The sequence below is a fragment of the Gavia stellata genome, chromosome 15 (assembly GCF_030936135.1).
Source record: "Gavia stellata isolate bGavSte3 chromosome 15, bGavSte3.hap2, whole genome shotgun sequence".
Classification (NCBI taxonomy): domain Eukaryota; kingdom Metazoa; phylum Chordata; class Aves; order Gaviiformes; family Gaviidae; genus Gavia; species Gavia stellata.
This window is the reverse complement of record NC_082608.1, coordinates 8,415,429-8,435,103: the sequence shown is the minus strand read 5'-3', so window position 1 is coordinate 8,435,103 and position 19,675 is coordinate 8,415,429.

The window sequence follows — 19,675 nt, the reverse complement described above, 5'->3', positions numbered from 1 at the left end:
GTAACACATGGCAGATTACTTATTTGCTTAAAACATGCATGTAGTTTAATGGTCTACTTAAGCCTGTCTTAGACCTGCAGCTTAGTACTGTCAGGATCTCTCTTACTGAGAAGGATTTTTTGGAACTTATTTGAAGTGGAGGTTTATTATATTTGAACTGAAAATGAGCTGTTCTGGAGGAAATCCTTGGAGAAGCTCCACCAGTATAGGACACAACAAACACAGCAGCAGCTGCAGCATCAGCATGCTCCTCACACTTTCAACTAGCAGCTCAATGAAAGATTTTGGCAAGGCAGAAGACCCAGTGGGTGCCAGGTTGGCACTGGTACATATTGTGTTTTATTTGCCCTATAGGATTTTTTAAAAAATTGTCAACCTGTTTTTATGATACTGCAGCTTGAAATGAGGGTGTAAAGGGGAAAAGACTTTATTCTTGTTTAGGGTCCCTTCCCTGCCATGGCCTTTTGCCTTTCTTCTTCTATATTCTTCATCATGCTAATTAGGAAAAATGTTCAAATGACTGATGTCAAGGACAGTTTCTGGAATAGGATGATACATTTTAGGGGTGAGCATTTCCTCAACATTAACACTATAGTTTCTTACATATATTGGTTCCTGTTTTCAAATTTAAGTGTTTAAAGGCATGCTGATCTCATGCAATATAGCAGAGAACAGGGCTGCCCTATTTCCAGAACCAGAAGCAAACAGCTGTGCCACTGTGGTGTAATGCTTAAACTAAGTGGGGGACCTGCTGAGGACAGAGCCTATCAATTCAAGAGAATTGGCGATATAATTGGCAATATGTTATATTTAACATTTTGTAAGTACTAGAATGCGGAGGGAATGGAATTATCTTAGTGTATCTTTTGTGCAGTCTCCTAAGACTGACTTCTAGATCTATATATATATAGGCTTTCCCTGTTGACAGTTTCAGCAGGAGATGTTCCATGTTGAATGTAACTGGCTTTGGTCTAGGAGCTAAATTCATGATTAAAATTTCCCTCAGTATATGTCTCCAGGAGGTAGAAAATATGGCTACCTAAATTAATACAAAATATGACTGCCTGCTTTTTCAGTATTGCCTCACACAACCATACTTTGTTGAAGCTCTGCAGTTTCCACTAGTTTCCAGTTAAATTGCAAGCTAAGTCTATGTTGTTGGGTTTAACCTGTAAAGCCCGAAATGCCTTGGGACTAGGCCAGCTGATACCATTTGTGATATTCTTGCAGGTGTCATCAACAGATCACCTATGATAACAGACCTCAACTTTAAAAGAGTGGAGCTGTTGGGGGAGGATATGTTGTGCTATTTTCTTCAGTCCTGGTTTGTACCGAGTGGCATGGTGCTTAACTCCATGTCTTGTCTTTCATGTGTGATGTTTCTGTAGGTGAGTTGAACAAATTAAGTGGTACAAATGAAAATATGAAAGCACAGATTATGAATAGCAAAACCTGCTAGCACATTTAGAATTAATATAAGCTCACAATAAATGTAATTAATAAGAATTTTGGAGAAGCTCAGAATAAATAATTTTATTCACACTTGTCAGCTAGACTGAAAAAATTTGCTTATAACAAATGCAGAAAGATAGCAGTTGCCTTTGCAAAAGGTATGAATGCACTTTAGGTATCTAAACAGATGATTGTAGTTTGCATTATGAACAGCTATACTCAGAAGTATGTTCTGGGGAAAAAGGAATTCTAGGTGTCAGCACATTCCTGCTTGGATCAGAGCTGTAAAAGATTTGAGCAATAGCTTATTTTCAACAGTTGAACTTCTGTTTCTTTAAGGAGATCAAAGTGAGCTTGATATAATACAGCAGTTACAGAATTTTACAAGTAGAGTTTGACAGTCTTGTTTTGAAAAATGTACTTTAATAATTAATTCCTGCATTTTGCAAAGATATAGATACTTGTTTGGCTTTGTGTCTCACTGAAGTCAGTGAATTTATGTATATAAACTGCTTATATCTTTATGCTATTGAAGACTGACGTTGTTTATTGTTTAGCTGTTCTGTGGTGAAATTGTCTTCTAAAAGCAAAGTGGATGAAATGCAACAATGTTTATAAAGGGGAGGAAAAAAAGTCCTAAATGAATGAGTGCTCATTGGCCACTGATAACTTAGTGGCAAGATTTAAAACAAAACAGTGATGGTAGTTATTATTTACTGTGGTTTATTTCCTTGATTGTAAATTAATGCATAAGTTAAGTAGATCATTACCTCTGCTTTTATGTAACTATAGATAAACTATGAGGAAAAAGATATCACTTACTTGAGAAAGTGGGCCTGTGCAATTATCTGCTCCCTTGCTGTTTACCATGTCTGACTATAAATGTTTTATTTTGCTTTGACCATGTTAGCATGAGTAGGGAGGTCAGAACCATTAGCAGATAGATCCTTCTCTCCTCTGTTTTATGGCCCACATCCATTGTTAGTTTCACTTGAATGACTTTTCTATTTCTCTTTCAGTACAGCTAATTTAAATAAACAAAGTTTGGGGTTTTCAACTCTGATTATCTGCCACTTTTGCTTTCTGTAGTTGCCTTTTCTCTGAGCTGTCTACTCTTCAAATAATCTCCTTAGTTATTACCTCCTGCACGCTATCTTACTGGTTTTCAATTATTTTTGTTATTTTTATGACTTTTTCTATTGGGTAGAAGTGTCTTATCTTAGATCATCTCTATTTATTCATTTTGGAATGAGTGTGTTTCCAGACTCCTTATTAATTTTTCTCTTGCGAAAAGCTATAAATTTTCTTAAGCATCTGAATTCAGCAAGGACACTCAATTGTCATTTAACACTGTTATTAGCAGCTTTAATTCTTGAGAATCTACGTTTATTTCCACATTTACATGCCTATATTGTAGTCATTTGTCTTGTACTGCAGCTACAATAAGATAGGAGATACTTTAACATAAAATTAATATTTATCCTGGCAAATGTGACTGAATTGCTCATCGCTCTTATAACAGTGTTTGATCAAACTGCCAGTCATTCAGCTTATTAGTGTCAATGTTTGTTACTGACTTTTATTGCTTTTCAAGCAGTAGGATTTTCAATTCACTTGCCAGTATCCTTTGTTTCTGTACACGTCAGTATTCTTCAGTACACAGGGCCTTGTTCTGGCCCACCTCGTCTTTCACCACAGGATTCCTGTGTCAGAGCTCCCCTGAAACCCGAGTTCTGTGACAGTCTCCAAACAGCTGTAGATAGCATAACTCTACTTCTCTATTGTATTTCATATGGCATTATTTTTCCATGTATGTTTACAGTGTCCTCTCAGAAACTGGTAGCAAAGTGATTGTGCAAACAGCTATAACGACTTTGGTGCAATCATGTGAACATTTGTGCAGGAACCCTTCCCAGAAAATTGGTTATTCCTCTCTCTTTCTGAAAACTGCCATGGGAGCATTTACATTCCATGCACAGTGAAACTGGTAACTTTGAGAGTTGTGTTTAACACCTCCTTTGAAGTAGAGTGCTTCTAACAGAGTAAGCATTAATGAAAGGCAAAAGGATGACAGAATAAGAGAAAAATCCAGATATAAATTATTTGGGAAGGGTAGTTTAGTGGAGAAACCAGCACTATGCTGGAAGAGTCCATAGAATCCAGTGAAATGCAGTTTCCATGTTTATAGAATCACAGTGCAGAGACTATAATATAAAAAGGAAAGGATACATATGTGTATTGGGTCTGGCTGCGATGGAGTTAACTTCCCCATAGCAGCCCTCCTAGTGCTGTATGTATATAAGAATAATACAATACCATCATATGAATTTGTATTTTCAGTTCTGATAACCTCATATCACAAAGAGTATAAAGGAAAGAAAAGTAGATCACAGAAATAATAATTGACATAACCCACTGATATTTTAATACTATAAATCAGTCAGGCATAGAAAAAAACCTTTGAATTTTGTATTTAATGCAGTATCACAAATGCACATTAGCCCAAGGCCCTGTATGGGTGTCCACCTCAGAACAGCTTTGTACACACTGGAAATACTAATAAATCAAATGAGAACCATGTATGTGTGGTTGTGTTTTTCTGCAAAATAACAGGTGTTGAGTACATGTATTAAGGCACCTGTTTTATTTGGCTGTTATTTGTCCAGAGATGCTTATTCATGCTAAATTTAGCTAGGCTGTGGCAGAGCATGAGTTCACTTGGGAATGTGAATCTGTGAAATATGCTCTCACTGGAGCACGGTGAATAATTTAACTCACTAAATCTCTTTTCCAGCTTGCCATTCAACTGTGAATAGATTTCAATTTTGATTTATTTTCTTCTTTATTCAAGTTATTCAACAAAAGGTTTATGCAAATACATTACAGCCTAAGGATAGCTCATATTACTTACAGTGATTATAGTTTCTGCTGCTGGTGATGGGACTGATTCAATGCTCATTGAACTAATTGGAAAGGCTCCTATACATTTCAGTTACAAAATCCAAAATTTTTTCCATTGACTTCAGTGAGTATGGGATGAAGCTGTGTTCTCAGCTGGCTACTCATGTTCTGTGACTGGACTGATAGCTCATATAACAGGGTTTCTGCTGCTTGACAAGATGACTTGAAAATTCACAGAGAGTTCTTAAAGATTACCATGAGACCATTCTCTCAAAAGATGTGCACTTCTTATTATTTTATCTTTCTGAAAAAAGTTCATTGAAACATATGTCGACTTTACAAAAATGTCCACAAAAAGTGATTTAATAATTACATGGTACATTGGTAATTCATTAAATATCTTTTTAGTATTTACTAATTTAAAATCAGATTAAACCATACCTATAGGAGTTTATGCGTTATATAAAAGGGAAAATCTAATCTGGAAAGAATTTTTACTAATTGCAATATACAGCAATAAAGTTTTTCAAAACAGTTATCAATAGCATTGTTTCTACTATTTAGGAAAATACCTATTTTATTGTTAGCTAGCAGTTCCGAAAGTTTAGGTTTCCTTTTTTATAGTCAGAAGTCTGATTGGGAAATGTGTCTGTATAAAACACAGGATAGCAACCTTGCATTATATGGTTCACAGAACTAAAATGTTAATATAATTTCCTTTAATGTCTGATTTTTTTTTTTTCCTAGAAGATGAAAATGTACAGATAATTTTATCTAAAGTAAAATCTTTTGAGATACTTAGGGTATTTTTTTCAGTGCTCGTGATTTATAAGAACAATGTGTTTATTTAGCTTTAATGGTACAGAATCCAAGAAGTATTTCTGAATCTGATTTTATGATCACTAGTCCTTACTTAGTTGTTTATAAATTTAGAAAAAGTTTGCTTCATGGGTTTTTTCAGTGACTAACCATAGAATAGCCTCTGATCTTATTAGCTGCTTAACCAAGTGAAAGATTCAGTAATGTGCACATTTCCTTAGTCACTTGGCAATTTTTATGGCAGTCAATTCTCTCCTGACACAACTGATGATGAAGCATTTGTATATACTTCATTTATATACATAAGTATCACTTGATCTATCAATATTATTTTGGTTTGTAAGGTCCATAACAGCTTATCAACACTTTCTCCATATCCACCCATCATCTCAAAGCACAGTAGCTGTTTTGATGGTGAATCTTCATACCCTGCTCCTTTCTCTGGAGGTAATTGGCTGAATTTTCAGTGGAAAGCCTAGAAGGACTTAGCTTGATTAAGTGATTACTTAAGAGATTCATGTAGTTAAACTCATCTTGTTTACCTCAATCTGTTCTTTTAATATCACCAAAACTTCTTTCCATCCCATTTTTTCAATTGTTTGAGATATATTACTTTTGCATGCTAGACTTTTTGTTGGTGGTGTGAACCCATGGTAATGTCTTTCATCATTTTTCTTTTAATGCCATATGCTTGCACTGCTAGATTTTGGATTTCCTTGGATATTTGCAGAAACAGTAAATGTAGATTTATCTTTTCCTGACTTGTCTCATTTCTTGCATGTTCTGGGCTTCTATTTTCTTGTAACATTTAGCAGGCAACCGATAGTTCCCCTCCAGACTGTTCCAAGTACTCTGTGCCCATGTGAGGTTCTTTAAAGTATCATTGCAAATACTTGAAAGGAATAACCTTATATCTTCTGTTTTGTGAATAAGCTTTTGAAATGCACTAGTGGCAAAGGAAAAACAGCAGGCACCAAGTGATTTTAAGTGTCTGTACTACAACAATTTTCTATTAAATTAACTGGACAACAACTCATCCGTGTACAATAACCAGCTGATGAGAGATGATTTTGTTACGTTGTGTTATAGAGAGTGTAGTGAATTCAGTAGATGGCACTATTCCTCCTGAGTCACTGAGCTAATAACCCAGTTACAAGACGATTCTCCACTATGACAGTGTCTTTTTTTTTCAGATGAGACTGAATAAAATTTTTGAATATTTGAGTCCATTAAAATTTTCCCATGAGATTATTTGCAAGAACATGGGCAGCTTTCTGTCAAGATTCCAGTGTAAGTGATTATTAAATTTGGGTAAATTTATAGCTGTGTTCCTCTGAGCAGTGCCTGCACCCCTTTTGAGTTCAGATTTTCGGAACAATGGCATGATTAATACGGTAGTTCTACAAATTCTGTAGGCCTGCATAAGCTGTTGCTTATAAAAAGCAGTTCTCCTGGTCTTTGCTGATCAGTCCCACCCACCTGTTGCCCTCTGGTAGTTGATGGTGGCATGAATGTGCCTATGTGGATTGGGAAACTGATCTCGATTTTAACTAAGCCAGCAAAGAAGCAATCCACCAGGAAAAGTACCCAGGATAACTAGCTTTTTGATCTGGTTCATGGTACAATAACCAAGAAAGTGGCATAAGAGGGAGTGGTACCAAAACAGAAATGATCATGAGTAAGCTGACTAGACTGATTCTTTTAGCAACATCAGTGGTTTATACCAGATTTAAGTGTTCATGGGCTGCAAACACTATTGCTGAATTGTTTTGGAAAGAAGATTTAAAACTTGCTCTGGAAATGTGTCCAGTTCTGCAAATTCAGAACCTGGTTCAGCATGGACTTCTCCTGTGTGATCGAAAGTGCTGCAGCTACATGAGGACCTGATCCAGCATAACTTCGCTTTATTAGTTCCTTTGATGCCTGTAAAGCAGGCATAAAACTCTGTATGACATGTACCAGCAACAGTGACAGAAATACTATTATGTCATCAGGCCCAAACAGTGCCCTGATCTGGTGCTAAAGGCAATAGGACCAGGGCTTCCTTGTGAGTGTGGGAACACCAGAGCTCAAAACTTGAGCCAAAATAGCATTGGTTAAGAGAATTAAATAATGAGAAAGAAAAGTTATATGTATTCTGTTTGTGTTGCTGCCCTCAAACATAAGAAACAGCTTAGCCTCAGCACTTTCTGCAAATAAGAACTTACCTTTTTTGGATTGGATTTTTTCCCACTAAAATTGAGGTATTTTTATCACAGTTTTCTTGAAGATAACTATTTCCATTATTTTATTTCTTTTAAGAAACTGTGTGATTTAAATTATTCTGTGATTCTACTTTGTTTAGTGGATGTAAGAGTAACAGATGTGGTGACAGTTTCATTGCAGATATTCAAAGATGCCAGAATAAATCCCTAGTATCTCCTGAAAAATATTTCAAAATGGGAGATGAATAAAAGCAAATGAGGTAGTCCAAAGGACTAAACCAATGATCTCTGAAATATATTTCATTTCACCAGGTGTGAAGTTGTTTCTTTCATACATGAAAGACTTAAAGGTTGTGTTAAAAATTTGGTACTGTCCTTTAACAACTGGGACTACTTAAATGCATGAGTATTTATTGCTCTTGTTGCATTGTTCCCTCAGCCTAATAAAGGTGAGCTAGTAGTATCTATGGATATAATGTATGCAACTGTGTTGTATCTAATGTAGCTCAAACTTTTAAAACCAATTAGAAAACAAAGGTTGTTTTAGAGTAAACATAGGCAATCAAAAACATTTTTCTTCCCCTCAGTTAGATCATATGACTATGGACTCTTTTAGAAGATGTCATAAATAGAAAATTAATGAAGATAGTGGGCATCTCTGAAAGGAAGGGATGGACTTTGCTGCTGTGGCTTGTAACTGCCTAATCTAGAATTAATTTTCTTTAATCATAGTAATAACATTTCACTTGCTTGTTTTGGAAATGTGGTGGGAACATGGCTGCTTTTGCTGAGGAACTGATTGTAGCAGCATGTAGTTTCTTTCCTAATTTGCAGAGGTGGAACAAGTAGGCAGGTAGATATTTAGTGCTGTTACATGGTGAGGTAATTAGTTGTACTCAGTGAAGAGCGGGTAGTATATAAACACAACTGTTTGTAGAGATGGGCTTTGAATACTTATAAATTTTTACTTTTTTATAATAATGACTTCTCTCCTGTAACCACCTGCATGAAACAGACATCAGCATCTATCAAAGGGAGAATGATCTGTGATTAAGACATAGTCAGGGGACTTGGATAATCTAAGCACTATTCCCAATTTGGTTTCTAATGTCAAGTAAATAATTCAGTTACTTTATGCAGGTTGCATGGGCAATGTTTTGGAGCTGAATGCTTGTGATACTCAGGGTTCCTGTGCCTACTCCTACCACTTCACAAAAGTGTGTTCCTCTAGCCATGTTCTCACTACATCTTCAGTTCTATTATTTAGTTCTCCTTTTACAAAATAAGAGTAATTCCTTCTTACTTTAGAAGGTTTCTTTAAGTTTAAAATCTTTTTTTCTGATGTGCCTAGCTGTAATGATATGAGAAATCTGCATGTTTACAGTATTGACACATAATTTTCCTAAAATCAAAGGAATGATAGCTGATAGCAAATGTGTGACAAATAAAAGAACGATAGATTTTTCTTCCCCAAATCAATAGCTTTTAAATATCATTTAGGATGCAAGTAATTAAATGCAACTTTTTTCTAGATTTTATTGGTAACTTGGTCATATCCTCCCATTACTATGTTATGATCTGAAAGAAGCCCTTAAGAAGCACTAGTGCAGAGTTCTGACCTGTAAATATAATGAGCTTGGTTTGAAATAATGAACCTATTAAACCCAAACCCAACAACCTACAAAACAATTTCCTCTAGCTTTCTCACTGAGAGTCTTGAGGGTTATCTCACTTTTACTTTTTATTGAAATCAAACTAAAATCAGAATATTTCATGCAAACAGTTTATTCCTATAGGAAGTCTTTAAAAAGAACAAGTGAGCTGCTGTAAAATATTGAAGCTTGCCAAAACTGAGGTGTGATTAAAATACTTATTTTAACTTGAGCTATGAAGCCCATTGTTTTCATTGTATATAATTTATTTTAATTTTATCTGTTAGCTGTTTACATGTTTACGAGGCTTACAGAACTATTTAGAGAGTGGGAAAAGATTTCTTTTTTTTCTTCCCTTATGTATATTTTTATATAGCTGTGTATAACTTAATGTTTTACAAACACTGTGGTATGAATAACAATCATCCCTATATTTTAAAACTTGTAGGATAGAAACCTAGTAGTTAGTATTGATTTGTAATAAATGCTTAAGGTCCAAGCAGTGTTCCCCTATTGTGTTAGGTACTGTACATACAGTATCAAAAGTCTTTGCCATCCTTGCTCTGACTCCAGTATTAATACTACTGCTAGTAGCAGGACAATAAATGATCAGATTTGCATTTCCTCAAATGAAAAATACCTAAATTTCCAACATGGTGCTTGTTGTTTGTTCTCAAAATGTTAGAAAATGAAAGAGTCTGGCAATAAATACACTCATTTTCTGTACAGAGCAATAATGATTCTCCTTGCATTCTTTCAAATTCCTCCTGAATTCTGTCACTCAATAATATGCTACTCCTGTCAGCCTAAAAGGATCCCAGATGGACACAGCAGATCAGCTATGAATGCATCCTTCCTTTGTTTATATTGTTTAGTAAGCTAATACTGGGTCTTCAGTCATTACTTTGTCAGGTTCATATGTGTTCTTTTTAAAGCAGTTTCAAATTCCATAGATAAATCTCCGTTTGAGCTGTCAGCATATGCATTGTGCAAGACCAACTTCTGCAACATTCCCAAGGCAAAGCAATTAAAACATTGCATGACCCTTAGCCCTTCTGGCTCTAATGGCTGTTTATATTTTCTGTGAGGGGGATGGAAAAATGAACAGAATTGCTTAACATAGAACAGTGGCATTAAATGATACTGACCTGCTTTAAAAATGCGTATTTTGTTATGCTGTATGCTTTCTTATCCTTTCAAACCATGCTTGGCATGGCTACTTTTTTGTCCTTGCAGACAAAAAATGGTTCTGTGCTAATGAAGACTTAGTAGCTTTTTAGCTCTGGTAAGAGAAAGAAATTTTCATTAGCAGTTGTGGTGGCCATGGAAGATAGTAATTGCTATGGTTTGTGGCAAATTTGTTTGCATCAGAATACATCCACATAGATGAGTCAGAGTTAATTTTAGCTGTTGGTGAGGCCCTGAAAGCTTTACGCATTTTTTCTCTTTAGGGATGTCCAAGGTTCTCTTGTTTTACAGTTCCAGTTCTTCCTCTGTGAAATTGAGGTATGTGACAGTTTTCATGAAGACAGATCACTGTCTGCGCAAGGTCAACCCTTCTCAAGTCCATGAGTTTTGGCAGCCGCATCACTCAGAAATGGCAAAAGACTATCACCTTTCAGTCCCTCGGCTGTCTGTCTTTTCAAAAGGTTTTCTGGAGCATATTATGTCATTTAGAACACTTTTATAATGAGTATGCTGAATTAATTTGGCCAATGTTTAACTGCTAAAGGGATCACAAGGAACAGAAATTAGTTTGAAGTTACTTTGTCGAAGAATGTAACTGAGAAAGGGATATAAAAAGCAGACTTCGTAATTTTCCAGTAATGAATAACCAGAATACCTAGAAATGAGTATAGGCCTGTAATTCATACATGCTGAGTATCCTGTGATCATGTGAACTTGAACATGAACTGTAGATGCTCAGAACCTCTGAAAAGGATCTATGAAATAAAGATAAATCTTGAAGAGTCCAAGACAGAATTTTAAAAGATCTTAACTCCAATTAGGGCACGTATATCAGGATAAGATTTTCAAATACACTCACCAGCACAGTTCCCATTGTGACACCTAAGACCAGAGTTTTTAAAGACTTTGCCCCTCAGCATGCTTAGTTCTTTTGAAAATTTGTCTGCAACTGTGGAGATGTAACAGAACTTCTTTCTCTGAAGTATAAATATCTAAACCCAAGAATGAGGGAAATGTCATAGAGCACTTTCCTCAGATTTTTTTTTTTTTGTGAGTGAAATTCATTCTCCCATTCTTCTGGTATTCTCTTCCTCACATGGGGATGTCTGAAACTACAGAGAAACTTCCGTGAGTACTGGGATAAATAAGATTCAAGGAGATTATGTAAGAAGAATTATGCATTCATCTATTTTCAGGTAAAGTAGGGAGACCATGGACCTCTTTCTCTAGTTTCTACTCAAGCTTTTGTGTTGCTTTTATTACTTTCAGATACTCTTCCTTTGTCATTAGTGAGACAACGTTTTCCAGTTCTACTGGAAAAACATGTCTATTTATTCGTTATTAGATTTAAAAATGTGCATTTCTGAAGCTGCTAGTTGACAATGCAAATATCATTTATTGGAAAGGGTTTTTTAAAAAAAAAGTTTCACTGCAATAGAGGCCACAGCTTTTTAAAGTTTTTAAATAAAAACTTGAAACCAGGAAGTAGCTGGCTTGTCAATAACATCCTCCTTCCCATAGGAAATATAAAATAAAAGGATTCAAAAATTATTTACTTTTAAGGGGGGGGGGGGGGGGGGGGAAGCTGAGAGAAAACTTTCAACTGGAAAAACCTGATATATTTTTTTCAACTGTAAAATACACCTTAACTAGGAGAATGTGAAGTATCTTAAGTGGAAGAAAATATGTTAAATCTCCATTTTCAATGGCACGCTAATTAAAAAAATAAATACATGGATTTAACATTAATCTTAATTTTTTAAACCCAATATGATTTTTATATTTCCTTTATAATATTTAGCAGACAAAAGAGGTATGACTTTATACATTTGAACATTTTATATGGTTCTTGAATGGAAACTAGAACTTGTATGAAAGAATGCCCTAAGTGTTTAAATATAATTAGTCTGGCTATTATGAACCAAATCCTTCATAATCCTTGTACATACAGAGACTGAAGGATGGGATCTGTTTGTCTTTAACTCCTGAAATAGAGCTAATTTGCAATGGCTACGCTAATTTAGCTTATCTATAAAATGAGCACAAATTACAAGTGCTGTTTTATAGTTTTAGTATGCTGTGATTAATTTTATAACTAATTTAAAGACTTGGACACTAATTGGTTATTGTGCGTTCGCACACACACAGTAGACTGGCAAAAAAGCACACTTCCATAAAACCTTGGGGCAAGAAAATACACCAGATAACCTCTGGCAATCTTTTCTACTCCTTATTTAATGGTAATATGAGCAACATGCATTGTAAAGGTTTAACAAACAGTAGAACACATTGGTAAATGTACTGTCCAAATAAGTCTGCTACATACCTTTGGTTGCATTAGGTCATAATTTTTAGTACATCTCCAGCTGCAAATACAAGGTTAAAGCCAAGGCGTTTCTTCACTGTGGCTGTGTAAGGAATCTGTGGTTCCACCCCAACCCCTGCCTAGTATTACATACCTACCTACATATTGACATGACAGTTTCCAGTGTGTCGACCTATGGGGTAGGGGAGATAACTTTCGTATGGTTGAATTCGGTCAACTGTATTTAAGTTCAGCACAGTCTTGTAAAATGCCTCAGGAAGGTTGTTTGGCACTTGCATGTTTAACCACATTCTGGACATACCTGAAATTGCCTGCTATTTTCTTAAGGTAGTAGATGAAGTAAAGCCTTTCAAAAAACTTAACATGATTCAAAGTAGATTATATAAATTCATTGTTTTAAAGATGAGTAGTGTCACTATTTTACTTGACAGCATTATTTGTTAGAAAGTGCTGTTTTCATTGCATATAAGTAATTGTCTGAACATTTGCATTTGTTTTTTACAGCCAGCGTAGGTTACTACTGAAATACTGTGTCACTGACAGGTTTATAATTCTGCTGACACCGGTTGGCAGATAGATGAGCATCTCCCATGGAATATAAACATAAATTTCAATGAATAAATAGAACAGGGTCTGTTAGCACAGTCATCAAAAGAGAAAAGCCCCATAAGAAAATAACAGAAGGCTTTTGACCCTTTAAATTATAGCTCACTAGCTCACTGCTACAATGAACTGACTCCTCAGCAGTGGTGGTGCTCTGACTACACCCTGGCATCTGCTTGTATGCTATGTACAGCAAAATTCCCATGGAAGGTCACATTGCTCCCAAAATTAAGTAGATAATAGACTACCTGAATAGTCCAGGTTCTAGGTCAGAGAAAGTCTTTTATGCTATTCTGCAAGATTTGGGACTGAGCATCTTCAGTGAGCTGTAGGAAAAAGGAGGATATATTTGAATATTTGAGTGTTTTCTATTTAACTTTTGTGACTGTAAGATAAACCTTGAAGAGATTAGAGTAAGTAATTTGAACAAACATTAAAGCAGGGAGGAGCTATAATATTATTAATTAGCACTTTGTCCCACCGATTTTGCAGGGAGTAAACCCGGTACTGACTACCAGATTATCTGCTTGTGTGAGTTTTTCCAGTGAGAAATACTGTCCCGTTACTTAACTTTTAACACATCTTTGAGTACCACTTGCTTTTCCTTTTTTAAATTAAGAAAAAGATGAGCAGCATCAAGTAGTTAGGTATATTGACATCAGTAAACATCACTGTCTGTGAATTTAGCCCATCCACATTAACATAACATTATCCTTTCTAGAAGAAATTTTTCTTTTGGAGCTAAGATTGAGTTCAGAACTTCAAGACAATTGTTTAGCAAGCTAAGTCATTGCATCTTGTTTACATTTATACATAATATATGTGTATATGTAGCTCCATGTACATAGAAAACATCTATCTATATATCCAAAATAGTACAGACTCCAAACATGGGCATGATGTGACTACAGCTACTTGTAAATGCAAAGAAGGGTTCATGTCAGAGTCTGTTTGAAATACTTACATCTTTGAGGATGTAATTACCATAGTGTAGGGTTATGGGTATTTTTTTCTATTAGTCAGGCGTTGGTGCTTGGTCCCTGTCTAGATCTTGGCCTGCTTTAGGACTCTGAGGTCTACCATCCTGTGGCAGCTACATTAACTTATGACATTGTGATCAGCAATAGTTACACTAAAATTTACAGGCATACTTTCAGGCGGTTGAGATGTGTGACTGTGAACATAACTAAGCTAGCTTAAAGCTAGCTAATTACAACACTGAAGTGAATCAACCTAACAAATGTGGGATTCTGTCTGGGCTGTTCCTATCTTCCAATGACTCTGCCTTCCTCCCTTATAGCTGTGGCCCCAGCTGAGCTCTCTGAATTAGGACTACTTAGAACATGTTTGCTAATGGTACAAACATTACTCCTTTTAGAACCTGTTTTTACTTTCCTGACTTGAGTTTGACAGTCCCTTTACTGCTTGTACTGTTCCTCCTGATTGTCATTTTCATACCTGTTATTTATATTACTCCCATTACTATCTTTGAACCTTCAGTGAAAGACTCATCTATGTTGTCAGAACAACAAAACTGGGAATTACCATAACAAAAGACTTTTTGTGAATCAGCTACGTTCAGTTATTTACAGTAAGTGCCTTAACGTAGAGGGAAGACGTGTGGAATTTTTTTCTTGCAGAAATTCGATATAATAATAAGTAGTGGTTCCAGGGACTAGAATTATTAACTTTCATAATAGATTCAATATATGTGGGAAAGCCTTGTTTTTCCTCTAAACGGATTCAGCCTGTCAGGAGGAAGTTTTTACAGTCCTAGTTCTTCGATTTCTTTATGTGGGGTTGTGGGATTTTTGTTTGTTTATACATTTTTCATAGGAGTTACTGAAACTTTACCTCTGGCTGAGATTTGTCATTGGCAGTTTGGCTTTTCGTTATTGACAGATATTTTTGAAAGGTATTGCACATATATGCTACACTTCTTAAATGAGGCTTTCTTAGGTAGGTAAGGCACAATGTGTGGGAGTATTCTTGAAGAAAATCAAGTCGAGTTGTGTAATTTATAAGTCCTTTAATAGCTGAAAACCTGTCTGCAAACAATTGACAAATAATAAAATAACTGATAGATAAAATTGTCTATATCCACCAGGGAGAATTGTTTTCAGCTGGGATCTTTTCCGTTAACAGTAACTCTTTCTGCTATTTTAGACTTTTTCCTATCTGCCTTATCTAGTATACCTTCGTTCTCATTTATGTTCAGCATTTACACTGATGTTCTCTTGCAAACTTTCACCTCTTCTTCCTATTCTTATCTATATGTTACCCCAGTTAATAGTTGTAAATTAACCCTAGGAAAAAATACACTGGAGGACGAAAGAAAAATTAACACTGTACAAATTCATTAAAGCAAGACCCAAGTTATCTTGTAGAACAGATGCATTTCTTTAAGGGGAACAGGTCATGTTGAGAGTTGCAGTTAGTCTTTAGCAGAATTTGTAGTAATGTGTGTGGGTTTTTTTAAGTGTGTGGTTCTTGGAATAAAGTATGTAGCAGCTCATGCTATCATTTCCTGGCTTTTTGTGTGTGTGGTGTTTGTAGAGCAAACCGAAGTGCTTCATTATGATTTTTTTTGTGTGTGTTAAAACGGGACCTGATGTAGAGCTGCTGTAAGTGTAGTTGCATAGTTCTGGTCAATTGCCTTGACTGATTTCAAATATCCTTTGTCATTTATGAATAACACAGTAAAATGTATGCAGACTAACATCATACTGATAGGCTTCCCATCTGGAAAAGGGTTTAGTGGTGAATCCTGCAGTCTTCACTCAAACAAATCTTTTTGTTGAATTCTGTGTTAATGGCAGAAAGACATTTTGGGTGACACCTATGACTGGTTTTAGTGTTTAAAATATCACCAGTTTTCTCCCTTTTACTGTTATTCAAAACATAAACTTGTATCATGGGTTTGTATTTAATGTGAGATGCTGTCTTTGCCTTTTGGAGAGTAAAATTGCTTTGTTGTATAAACATCCGATTTCAAAACAGGTGCACTGTAGGAGTCCATATGAAGATAGAGTAGATGTGCAACTTAAAATCAAATCCGATTTATCCAGAGGTCAAAGGCAATAGTGAAGAGATCAGATAGATGAGAAAAGAGAATAATCCATCGTACTTCCTGACTGAAGTTCTTTACAAAGTGTGTAAACACTAGGAGCTAAAAATGAACAAAAAGACTTTGAGAGAATAATATGAGGTATCCACTAGCCTTCACAATAGGCAAAATAATTCCAAGCTCTGTAGTCCACTGCCAAAGTTAGAATGTAGTTTTTGAACTCTCTTGCCTCACTTTTTGAGTTAACATAATGCGACCTTCCCTCCTGTCTTTTTATGGAGTATCACTGCCTTGTCTGCTTGAAAGATTTCAAAAGCTGTTCTCATTTTTCATTGACCATGGATAATCAGGGCATGCTATTTGTCTGTTCAGAACGTTAATGACACATTTCATGTTCCTGATGTAGGGGTGTTGTGTAGATAACTTCTGTTTGAAAGAAGGACCTCTTTTTTTCATGCCTGGCCACCCTTACTAGTTTTTAAGATCTCCTCTTTAATTCCTATGATACAGGACTCGAGTGTTGGAATTTCCCATGCATCAATGCAAAAATGCATTGCTGTTCATAGCAACAACTTCTAGCTCTACAGTGGTCAAGTAGTAAACTGAATCTAAGCAGTCATGTTACATTTCAGTAATGGTATACAATAGGACATTAGGATCATTTTATGGTTATTACACCCATAGATCTGCAGTAAGGTGAGTAATGAGACATGAGATGAAAAGCAAATGCTTTCAGCAGCTATATAAGGGTGGTTAATGTGTAATAATTTTTCATTCTGGAATGGTTTATCCCTGAATGAGATCAAATCTATGTTGTAACATACCATGATTTGTGAGTAAATAAACCCAAATACACTCCTATTTATGAGAGCTGTGAAACTCTAGAAGCTCAAAACTTAAACATGGTAGAATTCTACTTACTCCTGCTGTAGCTATACTTTGCCAAGTTACTGCTTCCCTTAAGGCCTTTTTTCTACTGTGTAAACCCCTCTTTGTAATAGCAACATCTAATACAATTTCATCACCAAAATATTAAATACTGATTAGAAATTACTATTGGCCTAGTCCAAATACAATTAATTTCCCACTGGCTATAAGACTTGGATGAAGTAAACTACAAGAAGTGTAAATAACTTGCTGTGGAAAGCAAGAACATTATGATACTGCAAACTTAGGGTTTTTTTACAGGGGCTGACAGTTTCCTTTAAAGCACTCACCAGTAGCTATATTTAGAAATGAGAGGGAGGGATTTTATGCTGAAATTTTTATCCCACCAAGCTTCTTATTTCCACCAGGTCAAGAGATATCTTTACAAGAAGTTGGTCTTCAGTCTGTTCTGGCAGGAGTGATCTCTAGCTCTGACCTCAATTTGTGCAAAAACACACATTACTCCCTTACCCTCCCCTCAGCTACTGCAGTTTGTAAGAAGCCATAATTACAGTCTCACTGGGGAAAGGAACAAAGCGCTGTATGTTTGTTAGTAGACTGCCTAGCACAATAGTCATAATTACCCTTAAACTGAAGTTTTTAGATTCTAACCTACTGGAAATAATGAAAAAAATAATATCGCTGGATTGACTTTTCTGTTTAGCTTCCATTACACAATAAATGGAAAATCCTACCAAATCTACATGTTTAAATTTGCTCTCAGCGAGACAGAATTCCTTTCAGAATTTATAAGATGAACAGTATTTTCCAAAATTCTGATCGATATTAAGAAATAGTTTCATTTTGCATTTGTGATTTTATTGAGCTAGAGATCAAGAGGCTTATTTAAGGCACTGGAGTGGGAATCTGCTCACCTGAGATTAGTTTCTGGTATGCTCTGAACTACTTACATGACAAAGTTATTACCTCATCTGTAAAAGTCAGTCTTAAACCCCTTTTTCCTTCCTCTGTGTGGGCTGACTTGTACATACATTGTAAATACGTTTGTGCAGTGCCTAGCATAATTGCTATCTGAATTTTAAAATAAAAACACAGCCAAAACCCAAAACACAAAAACATTAGAATTATTATATTGTATGCTACATAGTTCTGTTGCATTTGAAATGCTTCATAAAACCAAACTTTTTTGTTCCAGAATTTCATTTCAAAGAAAGAATAACGAAAGTTTTTAAATTGTTGACATGGGACTTTCCAATTTTTAAAATTACTTTTTCATTTTTTTACTAGTTTGCATTATACTAGAATGAAAAAGCTTTTGTTTTTTGCAGTGGGTTTTTTTTTTTGTTTGTTTTTCTAGATATATGTTGGGGTGGGAACTCATAATTTTCAGTTTCAACTCTGATTTCATGATGCAAAACTTTCATCCTCCCCATGCTTCTAACATCCAGTGAGCACTGGAACTACTCCAGGCCCTTTGTCAAACAAAGGTTTGCTGTGATAATATCCTACTGGGCCATCTTGTAGATGAAGCACTGTATCTTTCAACTCCACTTTCATTACTCAGTTGCATTGACAGCAAGTTTTTCTAAAAACCTTGAAAAGAATCAGCACAAATACTGATTTGGAAGTTCTTATGAGAAGTCTTATTCAAACTGATGATGTCAGGCACAGCCAAGTAAACTGTAAATTTAATGGGAGATATTTGGTTTGATTCTTGATAACTTATTGAACTCTCTTAAAGCAAATTTAAAATGTAATGGGAAGTAGTGTTGCATCAGAGTGCATGTGCAAAAGAAAACATTACTGGAAGTACTGATTTGTAACAATCATGCCAAAACAACACGGAAATATTTTTGACTTGCAAAATCTTTCTGTAAAATACAATCTCAATTATTTTAAACCCCATTTTATTCTGATCCTATTTATTTATTACCAAGTAGCAAGCAGGTGGAGCAATTTTTTCTGAAAGCAGCTTGAGAGAGTTACATTGTTCCACATGCTGCAACTCCACTGATTTACAGCTTCTGCAGCTCAGGAAGCATCTCTGGATATGCCTCTGGTCTATTAATGTAAGGGAGACGGGTTTTCAGTGCAATCTCACTTTTAGGACATAACTTATAAATGAAAAAATTACACAGTGAAACATTATAGTGCCAGAGTCACTAACATATGCTCAAATTTAAATGATCAGATATTGCAGTTTTACACGGACTATGCTCTTAAAGCATTTTTCACTTAAATTTTAAATATGATCTAGCCAGAGAGAATGAGAGATTAAGCATCCATTTAAACAAAGACAATTTCCTTGTGTCAAAGGAAAAACCATGTATCTTTAATCATATGAATATTTGAATAGCTTCTGAGCTGGTCACCTGTAGATTAACATACAGGCCTATTTTTACCTGAATTGTCACATACTGCTGAATTTTTGAAACTGCCACACTTAAACAAGAGTACTGATGATATACAGCTTTTATGTAGTATTTTAGATATTCAGAACACTGTTTCTAGGTACTAAGTGTTTCACAATCACTAAGTACTTGGTCACTACAAACACACTATCACCTAGCAAGAT